The 10,644-nt window shown below is 38.3% G+C and overlaps 1 pseudogene; it reads left to right on the forward strand.

Annotated features, from left to right (window-relative positions):
* The first annotated feature begins 2,281 nt into the window (after positions 1 to 2,281).
* On the forward strand, positions 2,282 to 6,234 carry LOC116081030 (annotated as a pseudogene).
* Positions 6,235 to 10,644: the final 4,410 nt, after the last annotated feature.

Raw genomic sequence — 10,644 nt, forward strand, 5'->3', positions numbered from 1 at the left:
AAATATATAGACCTGTTAAGAGATATACATGAATGTGTAGATATATAGACTGAAATAGATATAGATGATATGGACATATAGATATAAACACATATGTGTACATCATATACATATATGAATGAGACAGAGAGGTGGGGAAGTCCATTAAATTTAAAGGGATATCTGTTGTTTGGGATCCTGGGGAGAGGAGTCGGATTCATGATATATATATACAAGAAGTTCTCAATAAATAAAAATATTATAGTAAAAAGACTCAACAAAAATTGGTTAAGTTAGTGAATAAATAAATTTAAAATCAAGAACTCTTTGAATGGAAAAACTGTCTTCTTAAAATAATTTTCTACAGAAGTCAATTAACATTCAAGAAATCTTTTGACAGTGGAACACATGATCTGAATGTCATAAGTAAAGCATGTGCAAATAATTAATGAGATTAAAAGAAGAAAAAACAAAACAAAAATGAAAATGCAGATATGATATAAGGCAATCAGAGTTTAAGACACTTTAGGCCAAACTTTAACAAGAAAATGTAATTGTGACATAAGCACAAAATCAAAGATTCTATCATAAAGTATAGGGATAACAAGTAGAAATCACATCAGCATATTAGACATAGTGGACAGAGACAAAAGATACAAACTAAGAACTATACATAGACTCTAGCAGGAAATCAAATGATTGAAATGGGAGAAAGCAAAGAAAAAAAAAACAACTGAAATGCATACTGTCTTAGGGTTTTAGTGCTGTGAAGAGGCGCCTTGATCATGATAACTCTTATAAAGAAAATCCTTTAACTGGGTTGTCTTTCAGTTCAGAGGTTTTGTTTATTACTGCTAAATTGCATCAAGAGTCTGTTAATTATTGCTAAATTGTAAAGGCAGGAAGCATGGGAGCATGGGGCCAGACATGGTGCTGGAGAGTTACTGAGAGCTCTACATCTGGAACTGAAAACAGCAAGAAGTGACTGTCACACTGGACCTGGCTTGAGCATCTGAGACCTTAAACCCTGCCCCCAGTGATCAGTTCCTCCAACAAGGCCACACCTACTCTAACAAGACCACTTCCTAATAATGTCACTCCCTATGAGCCTATGAGAGCTATGTCCTCTCAAACTACCACATATACTTGCTTACCTAAAGATCTCATTAACACCTCAAGTAAAATTAAAAAATAGACACACTAGCAATATTTTGAGTTCAGAAAAGGAACATTTCAATAAACATTTAGGCAAAAAAAAAAGAATTGTAAATAAATGTACACTAATATATAAAAACAAGTAATATACACTGTTAGTCATCAAAGAAAAATCTACAAAATTTTAAGGGGGGAAAAACTATTTTGTAGTTTTCAGTATTCAGTCAAGCTAACATTGATATGTAAGGAAAATAGAAATTCATTCTCTGGAAGGCTTTCTCAAAAAATATTACGCTAAGGATCAAATTCCGAAAGAGTGAAAAAATTAAAAGGTCAAGAAGGTTGACAGGAGAAAATAAGCATTGCATGGTTTAATAACCCTCACCTTTCTAAAGTCATGTTAGTCTAGTAAAATAGGTTGTAAAGACCAGCTTTCCCTTAGGCACTGTTTCTGCCTGCGTGTGTGAACTTCATCTCAGGCCTTTCACCTGTATATGGTCACACCATCCCAAGTACTGATGGTCCTCATCAAGAGTCTGAGAAACACTGGAAGCAGAAGAATTTCTTCCTGAATCATTTGGTGGCCAAGTGAACTGATGAAAAGTATTAGTAAATTGTGGAACTCTATTTGTACTAATATCATCTTCTTCCACAAATATTAGTAAACCTAAGTTCAACTAATTGTCATATACTCCCCCGCATTATATAATGTGTAATGTTATCCTTTTGAAAACCCAAATGTTTTTGTAATTCCAGAACACCTGAAAAGGTTCCAAATGATAGCCCATGGGATTTAACTAGAACAACTCACCCTAACAGTTGACTTTCTCAAGTCTACTGGGTTCTAACCTTTAACCAGCACTATTGTGCCCAACCTACTGGGACAATATCATTGATTTGGGGCTTTGGATACTTAACTTTAGAGAAATATCAGGTCAAATGCTGGAAACTATGAATTCATAACACAGCATATTTGAAGTGCATTTAAGATTGACACTCAAATATCTGATATCTGGGTGTCTTACTGTGTGTTTTACTGCTGTGAACAGACACTATGACCCAAGGTTATCTCTTATTAGGACAACATTTAATTGGGACTGGCTTACAGGTTCAGAGGTTCAGTCCATTGTCATCAAGGCAGGGCAGCATGGCAGTGTTGAAGCAGGCATGGTACAGGAGGAGCTGAGAGTTCCACACCTTCATCTGAAGGATACTAGAAGACAGATTCTTCCACACTGGGCAGAGCTTCAAAGCCCACCCCCCACAGTGATTCACTTCCTCTAACAAGGCAGACCTACCCCTACAAGGCCTTACCTCCTAATAGTGCTACTCCCCATGGGCCAAGCCTATTGAAACCACCACACTGTGGTACAGTAGCTTTTTAACCTTTGCTACGATGGGAATAATCAAATTATGCTTCCCTTAACTCTCTCAGCTCATTCACAAATGGGTTATTAAACCTTTCATCCCCACTTGCAATTTCAAAGTCTTTGTCGCTAGTTCTAGATTTCTTAGCTTTAATTTGTTTATGCTCAGCTATAATATTTATGTCATATTTTTTTCTATTTTTTTAAATGTTTCAAAACAGCTTCTCAGCCAGAATACATTTGATTTCTTTGTCCTCCAGGCTTCACAGCTATAGGTAAATCCTATTTTATCTGTTAGAATTAAAACAAGTAATAGAAAAAAATTAAATTAGGAATAAATAAGTCAATCGATATCTCTTCCAGCTAAGAGAGATCCATGGATCTCCCTTCTAAGGCTATGATAGCTTTTCCAAGGTATGGAAGAAAGCAACTATCTTTTATCTTTATGTTCTGCTGAGTTTCTGCAGCTCCTATTCTCAAAGCTATCTCATAGGCAAATATGTGTATGATTTCACATACACATTTGAGGAAGCAGAAAGAAAGGAAAGAACAGCAAGGGAATATATCAGCAGGCAGCCTCTAAAAATGCTGTGAAGGTTCCCCTCATAGCACAACCCTTTGTCTCCTGTTCAAACAGTTACTTATGTTTACATAGCCACAAGAGAAGCTTACTGTAACTTATCTAACAGCTAAGTACACAAAGGTACATGAACATACAGGATGTTGCTTGTTGGAAAAGGAAAAATTAGGCTAGATAACTAGGAATGTACTACTGGTAAGAAACCAGATATTAATCATCAATAACATAGCATAAATCTCTCAATCTATCCTAGATCCATACAATATAGTAAGCTTGTCAAAATTGCTCAAATCTCTTTCTCCTAACAAATAAATATAAGATACAATTGGGAGGTTGTAAGTAGCAGATGTCTTTTCAGATGTTTGGATGACTAAGGCTGCTGCTGGTGAGAGATCTATTGTCAATGTCCAGAAAGACTGCAAATGTCACGGATCATAACCACTGATGTTTGGTTACGTCATCTCCTTGTAGGAAGTCTGCATGTATAGGTGATCATCCTCCTGGCCTGGCAGCTCTGGCCAGCATTGCTGAGGTATGTGCCCTTCCCAAGCAGTCTTCAATCTCAGCGGTTCAGAGGGACTTCCTGCAACGTCAGCTGAGTGTCTCAGCATGCTGTCTCGGAAAAGGTTTTAAACATACATTCAGTAAACACCAAATCTCATAGAAAATACTGTCAGAATCTTCAAATCAGACAGTGTTTTGTGGCCACTGGAAAGGAGGAAGGTGGGGTCTAGAAAATCTCCTCTCCTGTCTAATGTTATTTTGGAGATTTTTCTAAAGACCTAACACATTATGAAGATTTTCTAAAGACCCAACACACTTTTAAACAGGCTATTCTGAAACTTCACATACATGTATTTAAAAGTTAATTATTCTATCATTGTATTCCAAAACTATAAATTAACTAGACACAAATTAAGACCCAGCTGTAGAATCCTTAAAGGGATTCCATTTATGTTATAACAATAACAGCATTTCTCTTATGTCTCTACACAGTTACTCATTCTGGACATTTTATACAAATGGAATGATTCTGTATGAGTTATTTCAGAAATAGGATAACCTATCGGTTATATCTTAAATATTGTTATTTTAAAGTCTATTTCAAATAAAAGTATAATAAATACAAACAGGTTTAAAAGAAAATTGCCTACAATAAATATAAAACTGTTAAAATCAAAATTTAGATAAAATTACAGGAAAATGATGAAAATATTAATCTCTCACAATATAAGACAAAATATTAATGTAGTAAATAAAATTTCTTTTAATTTATTTTTATTAGATATTTTCTTTATTTACATTTCAAATGATATCCCCTTTAATAAATTTTATTCATAAAAATAAAACCACAATAAAAATATAAAATGTATGAACTATTACAAACGCTGGAACTCAAACATGAGTTAAGTATGTAACCCTCCCAGGCTCTAACACCTCAAGTAGAGGAGTACAAAGATGCTTTCAGAGCTCTTAGTAGATGGTTTATTTAATCAGCAACATTTTTGCCTTGAAGCACAAAAGCCTGAGTTATATCCCCAAAACCTACATTTTTAAAAAAAAATGGGCAGTTAGTCTTGCTGGAGGCACAGAGAGCTAGATCTCAGAGCTCTGGGGCAATAAGAAATAAAAAGATGGCACACAGTTAAGGAACTGGTAGGATGGAGCGGCTCTGGCTGAATAAAGCTAGGAAAACTCCTCAGCGAGTCCAGGTTAGGATCAGACTCAGCTGAGGAGAGCATGGAGATGCTGCTGACTCAAGGGAGAAGAAAACTAGAAAAGAGAGGTCAAAATCTGAAACAACAGACGGAACGAAAGAGGCTGTTTCCTCCAGACCTAAAGCTTGTACAGAGAAAGTGCCTGCTTAAAATGATATAGATCCCCTGAATCCAAGAAGGCCAAAAAGCACGAGGAGGATAAACCTGCGAAAAGAAAAGGAATCCCTTGCTCTCTACAGAAATCAAAAAGATAGAAACTGAGACCTTCTGAAGAAGATGCCAATGACGCTAAGCCCAAGAAAATGAAAATACAAAAGGAAGCAAATGCAGACACTGGAGAGAAAAGCCCCAAGCTGAAGAATTGATTCTCTCATTCTGAATCAAACTCAAACTCCACTGAAGCTCCTGGTGAAGAAATTAGTGGTGAGACAGAGAAGGAAACCCCTGTGGAACAGAAAAAACAAATCTTTCTCTAATTTTCCCATATCTGAAGAGACTGTCAAGCTTCTCAAAGCTCGTGGGGTGAACTTCCTGTTTCTTCTTCAAGCCAAGACAGTCTACCACGTGTACAATGGGAAAGACGCAATTGCTCAGGCTCAAACAGGAACTGGGACGACATTCTCCCTTGCTATCTCTTTAACTGAGACTCTTTAGGGTGGGCTACAAGACAGGAAGGAAGACCATACGTCCTAGATAGGAGGTACTGCACCTACAAAAGACTTAGCAAATCAAAAGAGCACAGTTGTCTGGGGAAATGGCTCAGCGGTTGGCAGGACCGTCTGGCCTCCTCAGGGTGGTGAGTTCGATCCCTGGCTCTCGTCAAATGAGCACAGTCTTTAGTGACATCACCAAAAGCTATCTGTGGCTTGTTTTTTATGGTGGCACTCCCTGCAGGTGGTCAAATCAAACAAATACAGAGTGGGGTTGAGACCCTGGTTAGGACCCCCAGGTCACATTAAAGACCAACTGCAGAATGGCAAGCCAAATCTCATCCAATTCAAACATGTTGCCCTGGATGAGGTTGACCAAATGCTGGGTGTGGCATACAAGAAAGATTCTAAAGACATCCCAAACATTGGTTTTCTCTGCTACGTTCCCTCATTGGTTGATTATAGTTGCTAAGAAACACATGAAAGCTACATAGGAACAAGTGGACTTGATTGATTAAAAATACTCTGCAGCCAGAACTGTGGAGCACCTGGCAATTAAGCGTCGCTTGACTGAGAAGGCAGCGGGTATTGGTGATGTGATGCAAGTGTACCGTGGTCATCAAGGGCGGACTATCATCATCTGAGAAACTAAGAAAGCAGCCCAGGAGCTGCCACAGAATACACGTATAAAGCAGGATACCCAGTCTTCCTCAAGGGAAAACTGGGAGTTTGTGTGGATGTCCACAGTGAAGCAATCACTGTGGTCATGGGGCCACTGGAGATGAAAGGACCCTGGAAGCATATGGAGGAGGCAGCAAAGGTTGTTGGGATGGCAACCACAGTGCTTTCAGAGGACAATGTGGAAACAGGAACTTCACAGGACTGGTGCACCAGCAAGCAGGAAATAGAAACTTCACAGGACAGCAATCAGTGGTGTCAAAAAAGTAACAGACCCCCCAAACAAAGGCCAGCATAGTGTATAATTTTAAAATAACCCCATGCTTTCTCTGGCTAGGTGCCAGCATCGGCGGTCTCGCCCAGCCCCCACAGCTAGCTCCAAGTGGCTATCTGATCCAGGTTTCAGAAGCTGGCTTGCTAAACTGACCAAACCAGGTTTTCTTTAAAACGATTAGAGCTACTGCTCAAGTTCTCTCAGGGTACCATCCTGGTGGCTGATCTACAGAACATCAACGACCGCTCTGGTCTTACTCAGCTCCCCTTAACCCTGTAAAAGGAACACACTAGAGACTTTCATATTTATTCCAGCCAGATTTGTATCGGTAAATCTCCAACCCCAATATGCCCATGCAAAGAATACACAATTCAGTTAACATATTTATAAGCTGCATGCCTTGATTGGGCAGATATACCACTATATTACTCTAATCCCCAGCTATGAAAGCCCTAACTACTTGCGGCTCCTCCAGACCACGTGGGTCTGCTCCATCTTCCACTTCTTCTTTCTCCATCTTCTTCTCCTTCTGTCCTCCATCTCCTCCTTCTCTTCTTCCTTCCTCTCTCCCTTCCCTCAAACTTCCAGCCTTGCCTTTCCCTTCCACTGCCCAATCACAGGCTCTAGCCTTGATTTGACCAGTTAAATTGAGCAGCAGGTTCACGTGGAATCACGTGAGTATGCGATCTGCTCCTCGTGGGGGACAGGATTACAAATTGCATCAAGGCAATCCACCACACGCAAGAATCAGTTTTAGTAAAGCGTTTGGTCAGTGTGTAGAGACAGGAAGGAACTGTTCACACTGTGGACCCCAATGCCCTTCCCCACTGTCAAAGCCCCCAGTGTTTCCTTCCGGTTTGATCATGTGTTCTGCCCTCATTCCTTTCAGAGAGATGGGCTTCTGAACTGTTTTATCTAACCATTGTCAAGTGTCTTCGTTTTGAAAAGTGATGGGAATTCATTGCATCTTTAATCCAACGTACTGTCTAGATTTTCCAAACCAATCACTACCTGCCTATCCTCGTATGTTGATCTTGCAAGTTCATCTGTGTGTGTATGTGTGTGTGTGTGTGTGATGTGTGTGTATGTGTGTATGTGTGTCTATGTGTGTCTATGTGTGTGTATGTGTGTATGTGTATGTGTGTGTATGTGTGTATATATGTATGTGTGTGTGTGTGTGTGTGTGTGTGTGTGTGTGTGTACTGGGGCCTGAATCCAGAACCTCACACATGCTGAGCATGCATGTGCCCCACAAACAAACTCCATCTCTAGTCCCTAAAAGCATCTCTTACTCATGTCCTCCAAAGAAAGTCCCTAATGGATGCCTTCATCTCTGAAGGAGCACATGAGTGAGGTCTTTTTATTCCTCCTTATACTTGGCATTCCTTGGCCTCCTGGACTTCTTAGAAATAATTGTTCCAGTCTATATGTGCCTGCTTCGGTTAGATACTGAGCAATGCTTTTCAAAAGCCATTTGAGACTTAGCTGATTCAAACAGTTTGTGTGAGGTTCTGGGTGTGGAAAGAGGGACATAACAGTATAGATTCTCTCCATAGTGTCTCCCCATACTCTCAGTTTCTCATTAGAGGACTGGTGTTCCAGAGAATTCTCCGCAGACAGTGTATATGGACATACATTTTCATAGAAGCCAGTGTCTTTAAAGTTCAGGCCCACATGTCTGAAGTCTCTAGATTTTTTTCCATCGGTAATGAGACTGGATACATGGTATTTAACTGCTCGTGCCCTACTTTTGGAAGACTGATTTATCAAGAAGTAATTAGGGGGAGAAGGGGATTTAGCATTGATGAAGAATGTTTCAAAAAAAAAAAGCCACAAAGATGCTCTTCATCTTCACCAGTGAGGGAGGAGGAAAAATGTTTTGAACAGTGACAATCTCAAAGGTCATTGCTCTTCAATGGACTATATCTCCTTATGCTCGGTCAGGGCTTTCAAGGGTCAGAATGGAACAATTTTATTTCTCACTGGCCTAGATCTTAAGCCACCACATAAGATCTGTTTCTTTTAGGCTGTTTCTCTACTGAAAAATTATTTCCATTTAATGAATTCTTCTAAGACAAGCTGTGCCATCTTAAGCAGTTGCTTTGAGGCAACTACAGAACTCGGAGTAGTACCTAGCCTGATAATAACTGCCAGCGTTGTCAGATGTTCTACCTCTGGGGAACGCCCCACCTACTAGAGGCCTTACTAGACATTTTGCTCAGGGAGTCTTACAGCAGGTTCAGAAGGAAAATCAGAATCGCACACTCCGTCATGTTTGTATCTAATTGTTAGATCAACTAAGATCTTCAGGCTTCTTTTCTGACTTTAGTATGATCTTTATCTTCTAGCTGGCCCTACTATTACATGAGGCAAAAGAGCAAATCAGCTCCTGGTGGTTGGGGCAGCGCCCTTTTTTTCTAATTAGATTCAGGTTTTCTCTTGAACTCAGACCAGATGGTTGTTGAAGGGGCTCTAGCAGGCCTGAACAAGGTTTCTTCTGGATCCCACCCAGAATCTAAACAATATTTATATATATAATTTGGATATAATCTGACTTAAATGGACTTATTGGAAAATATTATTTTTACTCTTTTCTACAGAGAAAATATTTTCCAGTTTATCAAATAACTCAGGACTTTTGAAATACAACCCATTATTATGTTCAAGCTAAGTAGTTGTTTCTCCACAATTGCATATGAAATGCTTTTACATTAAAATGAGTTTCTGTATGAAGCATTGCATTATGCCATAATAAACATATTAATGCTTTATACAAAAAGAAAAAAGAAAAAAGAAAAGAAACGGACAGCTCCTGGGAGATTACACTTTTGGTTTTCTGGCCTCAACACCTGTATTTCTGGCACATGCACCTATATTCACATATGCTATTGCATATGGATACAAACCTATACATACACACAAAGTACAGACAGAGAGAAAAAGTCTTCAAATGAAAAGATGGGTGAACAAACATTAAAATTTCTGTCCTTCGTGTTAAATAAAAAAGCTTTAGAAAGTAAAAAAAAAAAATTATGGAAATGGTCATATTAGACATAATAAGAAATATAATAGATTCCCACAAAAGGCATAAACTGAGATGGCCATATTCTCTGCATACAAAACAGTAAAGCAAGAATTTAAGCCACTGGAAAAAAATTAATGTCTCTATGAAAATATTAGAGCTAAAGAGAAAGTTGAAGCTAAAAGGGAATCCTAAGCCAATATTTCAGAAAATGATGAAATTTGGGCTAGAGAGAATGCTCTGAAGTTAAAAGTACTGCTGCTCTGTCACTGAAGCCAGGCTTGGTCCCCAGCACCCATGCGAGACGGTTCACAGCTAACGATAACTCTGTCTCCAGAGCATCTCAGGCCTTATTCTCACATCCAAAGACGATACTACCAAGCATATTGTAAACATGCAGTCAAGCAGGCACGCACAAATCCACATAATAAAAAGAATGTAATTCACTATTTTCTAAGAACTAAAGGATATGTTGGACTTGGTGGCACAAGCCTGTGATCCCTCCAGTCAGGAGGCAAAGGCAGGAGGAAGAGGAGTTCAAGGTCATTGTCAGCTATGTAAAAAGCTGCATTAGATCCTGTCACACACATAAAACAGCAACAAAAATAAAAACACGAAAGTCCATGATAAGACATATTGGGAAGTAATATGCAGCTTTAAATGTTTTGGTTTGGCTACAAAAATAAAATAAATGTTCAAGAAATTCAAATAAATGTATAAAGAAATTAAATAATAAATGTTGAAATATATAAAATGATATAGACAAAAGTTCAAAACCAAGAAATACTGTAGATGCATAGACTCAGTTTTCAGTAAACCAATATATGTGTGTATGTGTTTATGTATAAATATATATTTCCTTGGTTTATTCAAGAATAAATAGCATGAGAATAAAGAGTCAATCAACACAAAAGATATTGAAACAGAAGAAAATAACATAAGCTACTGTAAGATGCTTGAAATATTTGCTATATTAGTTTTTCTGACAAAGTAACATTTCTAGAACACAAAAGTCAGTGCCAATGCTTAATAGTAAAATACAAGAAGCATTCCTGTTATAATCACAAAAATATGAAAGTATAATTCTCCCTCACTACCAGCTATGAAAATACTGGTAAATAAAAATGGATAATAAATAGAAATGAGATAAAATTACTGAAAACAAAGACACTATCTCATCTTTATTTGTGACTGAAAAGTTAGTGGAAGAAACAAGATTTC

The sequence above is a fragment of the Mastomys coucha genome, unplaced genomic scaffold, assembly GCF_008632895.1.
Source record: "Mastomys coucha isolate ucsf_1 unplaced genomic scaffold, UCSF_Mcou_1 pScaffold6, whole genome shotgun sequence".
Classification (NCBI taxonomy): domain Eukaryota; kingdom Metazoa; phylum Chordata; class Mammalia; order Rodentia; family Muridae; genus Mastomys; species Mastomys coucha.